General features: G+C 43.4%; 1 protein-coding gene and 1 long non-coding RNA gene across 11 annotated transcripts in view; one reads left to right on the top strand and one right to left on the bottom strand.

Annotated features, from left to right (window-relative positions):
- Positions 1 to 2,342, bottom strand: part of RASSF8 (Ras association domain family member 8) — a 130,518-nt gene extending 128,176 nt beyond the window's left edge. For 4 of the 9 annotated variants that reach the window (XM_024257072.3, XM_024257074.3, XM_024257075.3 and 1 more), the window contains exon 1: positions 1,904 to 2,342. The gene's annotated coding sequence lies outside the window, so the exon portion shown is untranslated. Of the gene's footprint in view, positions 1 to 1,666; positions 1,729 to 1,903 lie in introns of those variants that run through there. The other 5 variants (XM_054527000.2, XM_054527002.2, XM_054527003.2 and 2 more) reach the window with 2 other exon arrangements.
- On the top strand, positions 2,070 to 15,931 carry LOC129049087 (uncharacterized). Of its 2 annotated transcripts, XR_008511868.2 has the most exons (3): positions 2,360 to 4,393; positions 6,763 to 8,289; positions 14,575 to 15,931. It is a non-coding gene; the product is annotated as an uncharacterized LOC129049087 (long non-coding RNA). The 2 variants fall into 2 exon arrangements; XR_010135742.1 differs by lacking the exon at positions 14,575 to 15,931 and having other exon boundaries at positions 2,070 to 4,393; positions 6,778 to 8,125.
- Positions 15,932 to 16,075: the final 144 nt, after the last annotated feature.

Genomic DNA, 16,075 nt, shown 5'->3' with positions numbered 1-16,075 from the left:
CAGGTTAAAAGGTTGCAACCTTAAAAAAATAAATAAAAGGCAAAACAACTTATACAACCATGTCGAATTTTAAATCTGTAATTACCAAATATCTGAACCAAATGCCAAATTCAGGAAACATGCATCCTATAAACAACTTAAACACTCTGTTCTTTGTAACTGTTTTTTCCTGAAGCACACTGACACTTCTGCAAAGTGAAGTGCCTTTCCTGCCTGCACAGCCCCATGATTTGCTCCCTCTCAGGGCCCTCTAATGCACCCCTAAGCTACTAAAGCCCAGACATAAGGTTTGATCAATAAACCTAGAAAGAACTCAATGCATTACTGCCAATTGTGTCCATCACAGAAAGTACCACCTGGAGACTCTTGAGGAAAAAAATGAGGAAGGGGGAAATTTTTGAAAGGTTTTATCATCTGTATTACAAATTATATTTTGTTGTATTTAATCCTTGAATAGAATAATCATCAAACATATGTTCAGTCTTCTTCAAGTGGGGGATGGTCATGTGTAATTTTATGGTTTGGGGAGAGTGCCTCATGGAGATAAATAAAATTAAAAGTACCATTAGTATGCCCGCTAAAAGATAAAACTCACACAAACCACTTCCCCAAATGATAGTGCTGTCTCCTGCGTCCTGATTTTTGCGTCCACCCTGCACCTCTCCCTGCAGAAAGCTGGCGGCATTCACTACCGCCTCACTCAGGCAAAGGACAGGATGTCGAAAACCCATTAAGAAAGCTTCTCATTTTCTGTTCCTTCATAACATGATGGCAACTCCTGGCAACTCCAAGATGAAAGGCAAAAAAGAAAATAAAAACTACCTGGGGCCCCCTACCAGAATGAGTGGTTAATCTAATGGAGAGAAAAGCAGAGATTTATATATATTTAAAAATGCTTCCTGGGGACAAAGCAGATCTAATGAATTGCTGAGCCACAATCTACTGGAAAATCCATAAATGTTCGTCCCTGCTGTCACAGGGCTAGAGGATTTTTTTTTTTTTTAATGAAATGCTTTAATGCTAATCTGACAGGGCTAACCTGACAGGTTTAAGTCAGCTATGAAACGTGATTTGCATTCATTTCGCTTCTAAATCCCTAAAGATCAGGAACAATATTGACCCGCAATTATATATCCTACGTTGCACTGTTGAAGATGCCATTTGATGCTGGGAAAGTAGTGGTTTAGCAACACCAGGCGGCTCTATGATGCTAAAATAACAACGCAACACTGGATTCCGAACCCAAGTACTCATCTTTTAAAACCCAGTGCCGCACCAGGACCCACATTCAAAGCTCGCGTCCCTTCAAGTTGAATCTTCCGGCTTTGTGCGATTTACCCTCTCAAACTTTCTAGTTTGCAAGTCAGAATTACTTTGAACGTCCCTTCTTCTGGACTCCCCTCCCCAAAGGGACTGGCGGCAAAGGAGAATAGAACGCAGATGGTTAATAGTTCAAATAAAATTTAAAAACCTATAAACCAATATTTTTTTAGAGGAGAAAAGCGTTCACCAAACCGCCACCCGGCAAGCGAGCATCCGATTTCCATCCGGAGGAAAAAATATTTTAAAAACCAGACATAAAATTCCCTTCGCAAGAAAAGTGGCCTCTAAACTCCCTTGCCAAGGACACTGGGAGGAAGCAGAAAAGCAAAGACCAAGCTCGTACTTTTCAGTCCGCGGCTTGTGTGCCGCGAGGAGAGGCGCAAAGGGTGACACACCAGGAAAGGTGAACGCAGAGGGAGCTGGAGCCCGTGGCGGGGCAGGGTGGGGGCGGAACGGACGAGGTAACCAAGGTGCGGAGAGAGGGGCAACCGGGCGGAGGGCAGCTCCGAGGCTGCAGGCGGGACGGGCGGGGTCCCCGGCGCAGCCCGGATCGCCGCCGCCAAGTAAAGTTAATACTTACTCAGTTTCGCAACTGCGCCGCCCCCGCAGGCCGCCCGGAGGGGCCGGCCGGGGCGCTGGGGACGCGGCGGCACCCGGAGCTCCGCTGCCACCCAGCGCCCGTCCCCGCGCCGCACTCCCCAGCGCTCCCCGCGCCGCGCGCCCCGCACCGGCTGGAGGCCCCGGCCCCCCGCCGCTCCCTCTCCGCGCACCTCCCGGCCCGCGCTAGGTGAGTGTGGACGCCACTAGCGGGGGTGCCGCGGTGCGCGAGCGCTCGGCCAGCGGTAGAGACGCCGCGGAGCCGCCCCCAGCGCCAACGCCGCCGCGGGCGGGAAGGGCGAGGCTCGGCGAGGCTGGGCGAGGAGCTGGGCGGCAGACGCTGAGCGGGGCGCGGCGCGGGGCGCCGGACGAGCGCGGGCGTAGGAGTCGGCGGCCCGCTCGCTCTCGCGGCCGGTGCCTCTGGGCTGGGGGCCGGGCTGGGGGCCGGGCCGGGCCGGGCGGCCGGGCAGCTCCGCCCCTTCACCGGGCCGCGGCTGAGCGCGCGAGAGGAGCGGCGCGGGGGCGCCCCCCTCGGCCGGGCGCTCGGGTTTCAGCCGCCGCTCCCCCGCGCCCCGCCCGCGCTTGGCCCGCTCGCCGGCGCCGGGAGAGACCTCGTAACGGAACTGGGACGCCAGCGCTGCATTGTGGGAGCTTTTAAAGCGGCGGAGAGCGCGGCGCGACCCTCGGGCCCACCGGGCCACGCTCGCCCGGCCCGCGACGTCCCCCTGCCGTCGCCTGGCCCGCGACGCACGGAGGCCTGAGGACCCGAAAGCCGGGCGCGGGGAGATGACCGGTGGCTCGTGACTGTCCCACGGGCAAAATCTTCCATCGCCCGGGGCTGAGACTTGTCAAACTGCACTCTACGGTCACCCGGAAAGTAGGAGGCTTTTTCTGCAGAGGGAAAAAAATCAAAAAGAGCCCTTCCATCCCCCCTCCAAGGACTGGGTTTGAATTGCTTTTCATCTGCAGTGGCTGTGATTCAGCGTCCCTCTTAGCAGCAGGCAATGACAGAGGCAGGAGAGGAAAAAAAAAAAAAGAAAAGAAAAAACACAGCAAATGAATCAAACGGACGTGAGTAACAAAAGTTTAGAAAGAGCTGGGCTCGGATTCAGAAAAAACGCCTCATCCCCCCGCCCCGCTGCACTCCCAACCCCTTTAAAAATAGCAGATAATCAAGAAAGGAAACGGGTGCTTTCATATGGAAATACAGATGTGTATGTCGTTTTCAGTATTCTACTATTTTTTTGTGTGTGGCATGCAATTACTCAAGGCACTGGGCAAAATTCAGCCTTTGGATTTTGTGGTCACACATACCCCAACTCCGCAACAGCTATTAATTTGCAGGGCGATGGGGTGCGGATAGTGGATGAGATACAAGAAAGCATTTCAATTAAAATGCCCCCCCCCACCCCGCCTTTTAATTTTCCAGACACTTGCTTTTATTTTTCTTTTTTTAAACATCATCAAAACAAGAATATTAAACTTGAAGCAGAATTTGTTACAGCGTATCTGACTCAGGACCTGATGTAAGGTTTGGGGTTTTTTGGCCTTTTGTTTCTTCCTCTTGTTTTTTGACCTTTAGTTACTCCACACCTCATTAGTTCCTTGACCTGCAGGTGGACTGAGAAGAGAGCCATGGTAAGACTTAAATTTGTCAAATCAACATTTGGAGAGGAGAAAGTTCGCTGTGATTCAAATGCAAAACCAAAGGGAATATGATTTAAAAGTCAACCTGGAGGGCATGGATCCTCCCTTAACCCTACTAGACTCTTCAAAGGAGTTCCCTAGCCTTAAGGTGAATGTTTCCTAACCTCTCATACCCTTCTCAGCCTTTCGCTCCACTGAACAACATCAGCCATTGCTTAATTGCCAAATCTAATGGAAAAATTTAATTCCCATCTTGTGCCCTTTGTGGCATTTGCCAATGTTGACCTCTCCTTCTTAGAACGTTCTGCCTTTCGGCTGGGCGCGGTGGCTCACGTCTATAATCCCAGCACTTTGGGAGGCCAAGGCTGGCAGATCACCTGAGGTTGGGAGATTGAGACCAGCCTGGCCAACATGGAAAAACCCCGTTTCTACTAAAAATGCGAAATTAGCCAGGCATGGTGGCACATGCCTGTAATCCTAGCAACCTGGGAGGCTGAGGCAGGAGAATCGCTTGAACCTGGGAGGCAGAGGTTGCAGTGAGCCGAGATCACGCCATTGCACCCCAGCCTGGGCAACAAGAGCGAAACTCCATCTCAAAAAAACAAACAAACAAACAAACAAAACAAAAAAACCCAACTGTCCTCCTTTCTTTGGCTGTGGTAGTGATCCCTCTTTTGTGTACTTCTTGAAGCAGGGGTTAGTTATAGCAGGCAAGAGTGTGGTTATCGTTGGACCAGGATTCAGGATCTGACCGAGTAGCTGACTCTTAATCCAGTTTGTGTTGATCACCAGGAGGATCTGGACCTCAGTGTTATCATATCTAGAGGTGAGCAAGTTGACTGACTCCTGATAACTAACTCTTATATGATGAGCATTTAAATCAGGACAGAACTTCCTGATTGGATAACAATACCTACTATTTAGGAAAAACCCTTCCTAAAAATCCAGGTATCCTCACCTCCAGTCTTACTGATGGCTACCAAAGTCAGTGAATTTGCCTCCATTCAGTGCTGGATAAGCACAGAAAAATCTCTACCCTACCTAGCCCATTTGGTTAATGCATTCTTTCTTCAGAGTGTAGTACAATTTGTTTTAAGCTTTTTTTTTTTTTTTTTTTTTTTTTTTTTTTTTTTTTTTTTTGAGCTATAATCACATCCCTGTTAAGCCTTCCTGAGATCACATCAAATGTCCTTGATGGGAATTGTAAACAAACCTTAATTCTGGTATCTAATGATATTCCAGGAAAGGAGTCTAACTAGAGTCAGTGAGTATTCATGCACTTCAAACCCTGTAACATAATAAGATTTGCTTTTTAAGAAAACAACTTGAGAGGATGGATTCAGAAAAGAGGCAAATCCAAAGGGAGAGTCTAAACTGGAGAGCAGTGGGAATGAACAGGAGGAGGCCATATCGAGAGATGAATTGATCATCTTATAGACCTGGAGGTCAGAAATCTAAAATCAAAGTGTGGGCTGTGTTCCTTCTGGAGGATCGAGGGGAGAATCCATTTCCTTGCCCTTTTCAGCTTCTAGATGCCACCTGCATTTCTTGACTTGTAGTCCCTTTCTCTATATTCAAGGCCAACTGCATAGCGTCTTCCCCCCTTTCTTTGTAACTTCTGCTTCATGGTGAGGGGGACATCTCTCTCTCTGATCGTAGGAATTGATTTAGATGCTTTTCTAGCCATGTGTATTATGAACTAAATGCATTTGAATTACTTATGGCAGGAAATGACATGTGACCTCATTACTTGTCAAATCATCGTTAGATAACTGACTTGATTGTTAAGATTGCTGAAGCAGTGATTTATTACCTCAGCAAAATCTGTATCAATCTGGTGACCCATGTAACTGAAATCAAGATGTTAACACTGTAAGAAAACCTAGCTTATATTTGCAGCTCCTGAGGATAAATCCCTTTATCTTGAAATACCTGGAAACCCCTTTTTAATGTCCAGTGGAGTCATATTGCCAAGTTTGAGAAATGTATCTAGACCAGCATTTCCCAAACAGCCCACCAAAGAACACCAGCATGTAAGATGGTGATATTGTTTGGATGTTTTTCCCCTCCAAATTTCCTGTTGAAATGTGACCGCCATGTTGGAGTTGGACCTAATGGAAGGTATTTGGATGTTGGGGGCAGATCTCTCATGTGTGGCTATGTACCCTCCCTGCAGTAATGAGTTCATGAAAGATCTGGATGTTTAAAAGAATCTGTGATCTTCCTCCTCTCTCTCTTGCTCCTGTTCTTGCCAAGTGATATGCCAACTCCACCTTTGCCTTCCACCATGTTTGGAAGCTCCCTGAGGCCTCACCAGGAGCAGATGCTCATCCCATGCTTCCTATAAGCCTGCAGAACTGTGAGCCATAATAAACTGTGAATTATAAATTGCCTTTATAGCAATGCAAATGGACCAGTACAGACGGGATGCTGGGAAGACAGTTGTTCCACCTTCAGTAAAGTCCATGAAACACAGTTGTGACTATATTCTAGGCCAGCAAAGATGCTTGTATTCAGAAAGGAGTGGTCTCAGGACCATAGGAACGTGAAGAAATAAAAATAAGAAAATAAAGAAGGGATTGTCAATGAATCAATTCATCAAGGTCAAAGTCTTAGGAAATTCATGAGGAAGTCTAGGGGGGCTATGGAAATGAAAATTTTTAAACAAATAGGTATGTGGTGCTGGCAAGAGTAAATTATGGACTTATGAATATAACATAAGATTCTTTATTACCTGGTCTTACCCGTCTTTCCACCTCTGCCCCCCTTCTTCCCCAACTCTATGTGTCACCCATAATAAACTACTTACAGCTTCCTAGTGTTAAATTTACCCTAAAGCTGCCTCCTTCAATATTTTAAGTTCAACCTAAAGGTTCTCCATACATAGTGAACTATAACCCAATGATTAAACAGATTGTAACCTACTCTTGTACCAGTCACCAAGTTTCAGCCAATCAGAGGTGGCAAACTGTTCAAACCATGCTCAAATAAGGGAAATGTCATGGTGTAACCAATCCAGCTGTTTCTGTATCTTACTTCTGTTTTCTTAGATCGCTTTCCTTTTTCTGTCCGTAAATTCTCTCCAACCACTCAGCAGCACTGTAGTCACTCCAAAGCTATCCTGGTTCAGGGTCTGTCTGATTCACAAGTCATTCTTTGTTCAATTGAGCTCTGCTAAATTTAATTTGTCTAAAGTTTTTCTTTTAACAGATGGTGTCAGAAATGGATCCCAAAGTAGAGCTCCCAGTGACCCCCCAGGAGCACTGAGTGACCACAAGAGGTACCTGCTGGGCCCGTCCTCTCGCAGTGTCCACTGCTCTCTTGCAGCAACTGGAGATTGTGGCTACATTCTCTCTCAGATTCTGAAGCTCCATACATTGCCGTTTTCAGCTGTTCAAGCTTGCTTGAGGAAATTTTTGATCTTAGCTGAGTTTGGAAGTCGATAGACATTGGACTGGGTCCAGGATTTGATTGGATCTGATAATTAACTGGCTTGGATCCAGTTAGATGCCTCGGATATAGATAGAAACTGCCAGTAAATATTTTAATAGCAATACTGCAGGGGTATGAACTCTGGGTTTAAGAAACTCACAAGGAATTTTATGTTCTATACTGTTTGTTTCTTTTTCTTGTGTGCTTCCGTCGGGAAAAATCATTAGTCAAGTTAATCAAGGGGATCTGAGAGCCAAATACAAGATTCAATGTAAAAACGGAATCCTTGGGCTGGGCATGGTGGCTCAGGCCTGTAATCCCAGGACTTTGGGAGGCTGAGGCAGGCGGATCACCTGACCTCAGGAGTTCCAGACCAGTCTGGCCAATGTGGTGAAACCCCGTCTCTACTAAAAATACAAAAATTAGCCAGGCGTGGTGGTGGGCACCTGTAATCCCAGCTACTTTGGAGGCTGAGGCAAGATAATCACTTGAACCCAGGCGGCAGAGGTTGCAGTGATCTGAGATTGCGCCACTGCACTCCAGCCTGGGCGAAAGAGCCAGACTCCGTCTCATAAATAAATACATAAATAAATAAAGGAATCCTTAATTTCTGAGGAACTGAGTGCTCTACCTTCTGGCTACACCTACCTATATCTGTGTGAGGTGTAGGCCCTGGAAGCAGCAAACACTTACAGAAATGGTGAAATCTTACTAAAGGTAATCTAAAGTCATGGTGGAACATCCCAAATGAACAACACTGCACTTTAGGAAGTACATATAAAAATGAAGTCTCCCAATTTAGTATTATCCAGGGATGGCTGTTGAAGTTCAGAAGCTTCTAAAAAGATTCCAATATTTTTACAGATTCTTTTAACAGATTCTTTGTAAAAGGCAAATAAAAAGCTTAAGTGACTAATCAGAAAAATTAGATCTTCTAACCTTTTGTCATTGTTACTGTCTTGCCCTGAAAGGGAAAAGAAAGCTGGATAAAGTATTTATAGAAGATAGAGGACCTGTGGTGGCTCATGCCTGTAATCCAAGGTGCAAGGATCGCTTGAGGCCAGAAGTTCAAGACCAGTCCAAGCAACATAGCAAGGCCCCATCTCTACAAAAAATGAAAATAAAATTAGCCAAGCATGATGGCTCATGCCTGTAGTTCTAGCTTCTAGAGAGGCTGAGGCAGGAGGATTGCTTGAGTCTAGGAGTTCAAGATTACAATGAGCTATGGTCACACCACTGCACTCCAGCCTGGGTGATGGAGTGAGACTGTCTCAATAAAAAGACAAAAAGGTAAGCCCTTAGGTAAAGTAAGCTTGCTTCTTTGTTAGAGCTATCCATGCTGAGTCCAGGCAAAGAAAATGCTTTCTTTGGCCTGGCGCGGTGGCTCATGCCTGTAGTCCCAACACTTTTGGAGGCCCAGGCGGGCAGATCACAAGGTCAGGAGTTTGAGACGAGCCTGACCAACATGGTGAAACCCTGTCTTTACTAAAAATACAAGATTAGCCAGGTGTGGTGGTGCGCACCTGTAATCCCAGCTAGTCGGGAGGCTGAGGCAAGAGAATCACTTGAACCCAGGAGGCAGAGGTTGCAGTGAGCCGAGATTGCACCACTGCACTCCCACTCTGGCCTGGGCAATAGAGCAAGACTCCATCTCAAAAAAGAAAAAAAAATAAGAAGAAAGAAAATAAAATGCTTTCTTTGCACAGTTCAGTAATGAGCTCTGCCCCGAACTCAGTAATTTTAGCAAAGAAACAGTAGCTGAGTTAAGAAGACCGCCTATTGAACTAAGTTGGTCTCCAAAATATACCTTTCTGACATTTAGCTGGCTACTTTGAAACCCTTTTGTAAATGAAATTTACATCTATGAAGGAAATCTCCATCTGTAAGGGCATCTACACTGAGAAGAGGGAGGACTGGGTCACTAGAAACTCTTACCACTGATTTAACATAAATCTTACCATTGTTTAAGGTGCTTTTCCTTGCCATCTTGTCTTAACCTGGCCTTTACTGACACTTTTCTTCCTTGGTTTAGGGAACCAGTGGTACAGTATTTAGGCCTGAAGTCTGAGCTCTGTGCTTTTGAGATATGAATTTTTCACCGTGTTCCACCTAAGAGCATCCCTTTAGAAGTACAAATTTAGGATTGCCTAACAATTGCTTAGGGCAATGAATTAGGTAATTGGAAGATTGATAGTCTAAATGGGGAAAAGAGACTATTTGAAAGCCAGCAAATGGGAATTGTTTATGAAAGTTATAAGATCGGCTTCTGTCTTTATGTCTGTATGTCTATGTGTGTTATGTGTATGTGATAATATTTGGTAACTAAAGATAGCATTTAAATGGTTAGCAAAATACAATAGGGTTGAAACCACCTTTGCAAAATTATGACAGTAAGAAAAATCTGACATAGTTGACTCCATCTAGCTTCTGACCCCTAAACTGTCCTTAGTCATTTCATAGGCCTTGCTAACTTTCTGAGGAATTTAGTTTATAGTTTAACTTGAAACCAAGGATAATAGTCCCTCCCTAAAACCAATCCCCTCCTTGCTCAGGGACCAAAAACCACCTTTGTAAGACTAAGGAAAGGCCACAAGAATAGGATTATGGGAGGGCCTGAACTCCGCTAACATGTAGGCATAGTTTCTATAATCCCATACTGCTCAGGGGTCTTGTGTCCAGAGGTCATAAGATTTGTGGCTTCCCTGATTGCTCCTATAGATAACATTCTATTGTAGAAACTAAGATGGTTTTTTTGAGAAGTTTTACAGACTGACCCCACCCAGATCCATAACTCATGACTCACCTGGTCCTGTGGCCCCATCCAGAAGTATTATAGACTCAGGGGATGAGGACTGTTTTCTAAACCCCTATGATTTCATCTCCAACCAATCAGCAGTATCCATTCCTTAGGCCCCTGCACACCAAATTGTCCACAAAAAACCCTAGTCTCCCAGCCTTCAGGGAGACTGATTTGAATGCTAACTCCAGTTCTCCTGTATGGGCTGGCCTCACGTCAGTTAAACTTTTTCTCTACTACAATGCCACGGTTTCAGTGAATTGAGTTTGCCTGGGCAGCGGGCAGAAAGAACCCATCAGGCAATTACAGAAATAGCTTCAGAATTGTCAGTTAAATATAATTCAGGCATTTTTGCTTTAGTCTACTGGTCAGACAGGTCTATGCTGTCTCTGATAGATGTTTTAAGGTCATGAAACTGCTGATTCTGCTTTTTTTTTTTTTTTTTTTAAGAGACAAAGCTTTCTTGTGTCACCCAGGCTGGAGTGTAGTAGTATGATCACATCTTACTGCAATCTTGAACCTCATGGGCTCAAGCAACCCTCCCACCTCAGTTTCCCATGTAGCTGGAACCACAGGCACGTGCCACCACACTCAGCTCTCTCTCTCTCTCTCTCTATATATATATATATATATATTTTTTTTTTTTTTTTCTTAGAGACAGGGTCTGACTATGTTGCCCAGGCTGGTCTTGAGCTTGTGACCTCGAGATCTTCAGAGTGCTGGGATTACAGGCATGAGCCACCATTCCTGGCCTTGATTTTGTAATATTTTTAACACTTATTTGATTTGCTCCCCCAAGCCTTGCACACATTTTACTGTGAGCTTGTCTTTGTTTTTTGTTTGTTTTGTTTTGTTTTTGAGACAGAGTCTCACTCTTATTGCCCAGGCTCGAGTGCAGTGGAGCAATCTTGGCTCACTGTAACCTCTGCCTCCTGGGTTCAAGCAATTCTCCTGTTTCAGCCTTCTAAGCAGCTGGGATTACAAGCACATGCCACCATGCCCGGCTACTTTTTGTACTTTTAGTAGAGATGGGGTTTTGCCATGTTGGCCAGGCTGGTCTTGAACTCCTGACCTCAGTTGATCCACCCACCTTGGCCGGTGCTGAGATTACAGGCATGAGCCACCATGCCCAGCCTGTGAGCTTGTCTTTGGTTTTGAGCTTCTGGAGTCTGGACAGGTGGCCATGGTGAGGCTTAGAGTCATGTCCTCACTGCCTAGACCAGTAACTTCAAAGCAGAGTCACGCCCAAGAGTCACCCCTTCTTGGCCATCCTGGGAGTGATCGGATCCTCCAGGCATCCTCTTTAAAACTCTGTACTCTGTCCTGAGTTGTATACCTAGAGCGTAATTTCAGGACTCAGAATGGCCCAGCCCTCTTAGCTGTCCTAGGTACCATGTGAGTACTCAGAACCCAGGACTGCTAGGGAAGACATTAGGGAATATACCTGTGTTAGTTTCTAAATTATTTTAAGTAATTTAAAATCTTAAAATTATGTTATATTACAATAAGTAATAGATGATTATGAGATAACCGAGTCATTTCTAAATAAGTTAAAATTCTGAAAGATTATTAAACTGAAGTTTAACTTTATATGTTGGCATCTTATTTTTGTATGGCATAGAAAGCTAGTTATATTCAGATTTGTTAATAAACAAAAAATTGAGGAAACATCTTTATAAAAAATTATGAAATTATTTTCATCTATAAATACTTACAGGCCATGTGTGGTGGCTCATGCCTGTAATCCCAGCACTTTGGGAAGCCGAGACAAGTGAATTGCTTGAGCCCAGGATTTCAAGACCAGCCTGGGCAACGTGGTAAAATCCTATCTCTACAAAACATACAGAAAATTAGCTGGGTGTGGTGCACATGCCTGTCCCAGCTACTCAGGAGGCTGAGGTTGGGGGATTGCTGGAGCCCAGGAGGTCAAGGCTACAGTGAGCTGTGACTGCGCCACTGCATTCTAGCCCAGGCAACAGAATGAGACACTGTCTCAAAAAACAAACCCAAAAACCTTACGTGAAATAGTTCAAAATTACTTACTTCCTAAGTTTTCACGAGAAATCAGGGTTAACAATTCTGCATATGGAGTTTATAAAGAAAAGCAAGATACGTTTTTGGTAAGGAAAGTGGTAAAGGCATAAAAAGGTGTGTGGCCAGGCCGCGGTGGTTCACGCTTGTAATCCCAGCACTTTGGGAGGCTGAGGCAGGTGAATCACCTGAGGTAAGGAGTTCAAGACAAGCCTGGCCAATGTGGTGAAACCCCATCTCTACTAAAAATACAAAAATTAGCCGGGTGTGGTGGCGCAGGTCTGTAAACCCAGCTACTCAGGAAACTGAGGTAGAAGAATCTCTTGAACCTGGGAGGCAGAGGTTGCAGTGAGCTGAGATTGCACCACTGCACTCCAGCCTGGGGAACAGAGCAAGATTCCGTCTCAAAAAAAAAGTGTGTTGAAAAAACTTTGTGAAGTTACTTAAAGGTTGTTTCAAATGAAAGGAATAAAAAAAGGTGTAGATAAAACTAAATATAGACAGTTGGGAAAATAGAAGAAAAAATTTTGTCAGATTATAAAAGGTTTATGGAAATCTTGTGTGGTCAAAAGCTGACTGAGATTAAATGGATTTGTTTATAAGGTTTTACAACGTATTTGTAATACGTTAATACAAAAGTAAAACTGGTTTTCTTTTGCATAAGATTTTCATGTAGAATTAATAAGAGTTAGTAAAAGATTTTTGTTCGCCTTTTACATAAACCATAAAAAGAGAGAGAGAGAAGAGAGGAGAGACCAATTCTGTCAAAATTCTGCCTCTTGCTGTCTTTAGTGGGTCTTTTGGTTATTTAAATTGAGTCCCCTCTCTATCAAAGGATAAAGGTTTTTGCTTTTTAAAACCTTTTAATTATCACTTTGGCTAAGTGAATGACTATTATTTTAAAGTGACCTCTGTTCCTATTTTGGTTAAGTGTTTTAAACCTTTGATGTATTTGACAGGCTTTTCAAAATTAAATTTCAAGTTCAAAATTAAGTCTTTTTGACCTCAAACCAACTTTGGGATGTTACAGAGGGCCCTTGCAGCATCCAAAAGAGAGATAGTAAACAAGATTATTTGATATATTAAATTATATAGGAAACATTGTCAAATAAAAAATGATGTTTAACTTTCTTCGAGTTATATTTTTATGGATACATTATTTTGTATTCCAAAGTTGTATGAGATTCCTAAAAATCTGGTATGTCTTGCTGTATGTTATTAGTCGTAATTACAATTATGTTAAATTGTTATAGGCTAGCCAGGGGCAGTGGCTCATGCCTGTAAACCCAGCACTTTGGGAGGCAAAGGCAGCAGGATTGTTTAAGCCCAGGAATTTGAGATCAGCCTGGACAATATGGTGAGACCCCCATCTCTACAAAAATTTTTTTTAAAAGTTACCCAGGCATGGTGTTGCACATCTGTGTTCCCAGCTACTGGGGAGGCTGAGACGAGAGGATCACTTGAGTCCAGGAAGTTGAGAGGTTGAGTCTGCTGTGAGCTGTGATTGTGCCACTGCACTTTAGCCTGGACAACAGAGGGAGACCCTGTCAAAAAAAAAAAAAAAAACAAACAAAACACAAAAGCAAAACATCATAGGCTGCAGAAATAAACAAACTTGCTTGTCAATTGTGTCTTTAACCGTGACCATTTTGAGTCATTTCCACAGTGAGTTGCCTAATTTTGATGCATTTCTGAAAACTCTTTATAAGCAAGTAAAATCCTAGAGAATTGTGCCTTCAAGGAGATTCATGGAAAGGATGGAAAGAACTCTTGAATACATGTGTCTGATAGCTTTAGGTTCATATAATTTGGACTGGGTAAGAATTCCCAGAACTCATGAAGAGACTATTTATAAAACTATTAATCCAAGCAGGAAAAGAATTAATTGAATACCAAGGAAATACTCTGCCAGAGATTTTCATGCTAAATCAGTCAGCACTGAAATCGTTAAGTTGTGTAGTTTGAATGAACTCCATGATCCTAGTCAAATTTCCTATGATGACCCATTTAATAAACAGTGCTATGCACCTGAATTGGAGAAACAGAATTGATACTTAAATCCAATGTTAATCATAGATTCATGGAAAGCCTAAATGGCTGCTTGGGTCTTCCTGAGCCCTTAAAGTTTCCATTATTAAAGGCTCTGCACTTTATAAGTTATCACTGAAGACAGAAAATGATCCAAATTTAAAATACATATTAGGTGCGGTGAATGTTCTAAATTGTGAAAATGGTTTATGACCAACATTTGGTTTGTCATGCTCACAATCCTGGAAATACATTAAAAACTTCAGGTACATTTCTGCTATCTCTTTGAATATATAGAGAGGGATTTCATTCAATTGCCATTTTCATTGCATGTTTTTTTGTTGTATAGAAGCTTTCCCATGCAAGGAGGCTGATGCTGTTATTACAGTAGCTAAAAGGTTAGTAGGAAATGTGTTTTCCCCCATGGGGCATTCCTGGAGAAATCTCTAGGAATAAAGGTACTTGTTTGACTGGACAAGTTGTAAAACAGTTTAATATGGTTTTTTTAGGTATCATAGCATTAGGCAAAGCTAACTGAATTGACTGGATTGTCATAGTCAAACATGTTGCAGATCCGCTTCCAATAGAAGACAATGAAATAGTCACTGGAAAGCCTGTGCCCCTAATTTTAGAACCTCATGTATCTTCTGCTCCTAAACTCTGATATGACTAAATGCTGTGAGGCCTCAATGCATTATGTTAATGTGTATTTTCATCAGGTCAAGGAAGCTTTTCCTGATCCACTAACTAAGGACAATCAAACCCTTCATGATCTAGAATCTGGAGACTGTTGTCTTCTGGGAATAGTATCAGAGAAAGACTGCCCTTACTGCCCACATGTAGCAAAACTTTGAGACTTTGAATTATGGGTCCATAATCCCACAACTCAGAGGGGCACCTCTAGACTCTTGGAACTGTGTATCTATTGGAGACTTTAAGGTAAAGCTGACCAGAGATGTTTTTCTCCAGAAGCAGACAGCACCATAGTCATGGACAGCTTTCCCAAGATCACAGATCAAGACTTCTCTGCTGTCATGAGACTCATACCTCTTAATTTTTTCTTGCTCATGCTTCTGTGAACAATAGAATTGGAAAAGGGGTGGTCCCGTGTGCACCCATAGGGTATACTTTTATCTGTGGAGGGTTTTGCTGCCAGCTTTATACATGGACAAACTTATGCCTTCATGGATGGAAGATAAAGGGCTAATATGGGTTAGAAATTTTAATGGTACCTTTGTTTCTCCATAATCATTCAGAAACAGAACACTGGTCCACTCTTGTTAACCTACATCATAGGTTGAAGAGAACATTGCCAGGAGGCCTTCATCCTTCCAGATGGGCATCATTTGTTGGGTCTTTTTCCATGGTATGAAGAAAATGAAGCAATGATTAGAAATTGGTCCCTTGGCTGGGCACAGTGGCTCACGCCTGTAATCCCATCACTTTGGCAGGCCGAGGTGGGTGGATCACCTGAGATCAGGAGTTTGAGACCAGCCTGACCAATGTGGTGAAACCCCATCTCTACTAAAAATAGAAAAATTAGCTGGGTGTGGTGGTGCACACCTGTAATCCCAGCTACTCGGGAGGCTGAGACAGGAGAATTGCTTGAACCTAGGAGGTAGAGGTTGCAGTGAGCCAAGATCACCCCACTGCATTCCAGGTTGAGCAACAGAGCAAGACTCTGTCTCAAAAAAAAAAGAAGAAAGAAAGAAAGAAATTGATCCCTCATAATAGGCTCTACAGCAGATTCTACTGCAAAGACTATGGTTGCACAACAGACTTCTTTGAATTTGCTTGCTAAACTTGTACTGGATAATAGAATTGCCTCCAAAAGTGCTGGGATTACAGGTGTGAGCCACTGTGCCCAGCCTCTCTTGTTTAATTGTATTCATTCTAATGTTTACTTACTTCTTTAATTTGTAAAATGGGGTCACTTAGAGTTTTTTAGCGTATCCTACCATTTAGCCACTATTACTGATAATTTGGATGGAAAAGAAAAATAAATTATATCACCTCTCATCTTCAGTGTATATATGTGTTAACTTAGTAAATATAGTATTCTTTCTCGTTCCTAATGAAAATTTTGTTTACATACTGAAACACTGCAAACTTTTGTAAATATTGTGATTTATTTGACCAATACGAAGGATCTTTTTAGAAACAGCGAACAGTTCTCAGATTATAGGAATTATTCATTTAATGATAGTTTCTTCTTAAAAA

This window comes from Pongo abelii, chromosome 10 (genome assembly GCF_028885655.2).
Source record: "Pongo abelii isolate AG06213 chromosome 10, NHGRI_mPonAbe1-v2.0_pri, whole genome shotgun sequence".
In the NCBI taxonomy this organism is placed as follows: Eukaryota; Metazoa; Chordata; class Mammalia; order Primates; family Hominidae; genus Pongo; species Pongo abelii.
This window is presented reverse-complemented; position numbering and strand designations above follow the sequence as displayed.